Genomic DNA, 1,623 nt, shown 5'->3' with positions numbered 1-1,623 from the left:
AATGACCAATTTAGCTAGTCAAATTGCCACGAGAATATCAGAAAATGAGAAGAAATTGTCCACAAAACTTAACAGTTATGATAAAAGTTTCCATGAGACAATAAATAAAATGTATCAAGAAAGGAGTGAAGATAAACAAACTATCAGAGAAACAAGTGATGCAATAATATGTGATCTCGGAGAAATAAAAAACTCAATGAAGCAACTAGAGGCTAAAGTAGATAAACAACTTAAACTACCAATTAAAGACCCCTATAATAAAATTGAGGAATTGCTCAATGAATTTGTGAAGAACGAAAGCCATGTAAGTTCAACAATTGGCGAGATAAAAGAGGATACAAATATCACAAAAATTTGTGAAAACTTAAACATACAACAACAACAATTTGAAAGTAGTATGATGAAATCTTACCACGCATTACAAGAAAATATGAAAGATAATCATGAACAATTGAAAACAGAATTATTGAGACAACAAGAAATACAAATTAAATCTTTTTCAGACCAAATGCTGAGACAACAAGTATTATTGAATAATAAAATATTGGAAAAGAATGTTGAAATACAACAACAACTAACACAAATGGATAACAATGCCAATGAAGCAAGGCTGTCAATCATTCAAGAACTCAAACCTGATGTGAGGAGTAACATTAATAATACTCCTATCCCAATAAATCAAACAAGTCCAAATGTACACAACAGACATCTCAACTCACCTTTTGAAGAGAACCCAAGAGTTGATCCATCACTCAGAGGAGAAGCCAGATTCAGACTAGCCACAGCGGAACCAAGAGAAAGAGCAGTAAGTTACGTAGAACCTACACCAGTGCATAAAGGCTTTCAGAGCCCAACAATGCGTGAAAGAACTGATGTACGGGAAGAAACCCTTCCACCTCGTGAAAGAACATTTATGAGGGAAAGTACTGCTCACACGGTGTAGTATTTAAAGCTCAACAAGAGCTTTACAACACCTAAGAAGGGATAATCTACTACGTGTAATATAGTAGAAGTTGCCTAAAGACTGCCTTCTTCAAAGAAACCGGCACAAGGGCACTTGCTGACCACTTTGTGACAACAGAGAAAAGGATAAAAGGCACCAGAGAAATAAAGCAATACTGTTGTTAAGTATTATTCCCAGATTTTAAGCGCAAAAAAGTCACACACTATGTTTATTACTAGCAATACTGTTGTAAGTATTATTCCCAATTAGACTTGTAGTCTTTAACACACGTAAATAAATTTCTCCTTGCTTTTGAAGGGGCGGATTTAAGTGATCTTAGTACAAATATAGTAAATAAATGATGATTTATAACACTAAACAAAGGTATAAGATGCAGAAAAGGGCGCTACAATCCCAAAATCATCAAGGAGTACTTATATCCACATGTAACAATCTTTACAACAGTCAACAGCCTCAAAAACCAATCAAATCCGCCTAAATAACCCTAAAAACCATGTAATGACACAATGTAATGATCTTGTTACTAATGTATGATGTAATTTTCACAGCCAAAAGTGATCAATGACGCAATGATGTAATGTAAAGCACTTCTTAAGATGAATACAGGTGATTTTTTCCTTGTAAACTAGCTGAACAAAATACGCCGCAGTCTTCGAATT

The sequence above is a fragment of the Melampsora larici-populina genome (genome assembly GCF_000204055.1).
Source record: "Melampsora larici-populina 98AG31 unplaced genomic scaffold MELLAscaffold_11, whole genome shotgun sequence".
Taxonomy (NCBI): Eukaryota; Fungi; Basidiomycota; class Pucciniomycetes; order Pucciniales; family Melampsoraceae; genus Melampsora; species Melampsora laricis-populina.
This window is presented reverse-complemented; position numbering follows the sequence as displayed.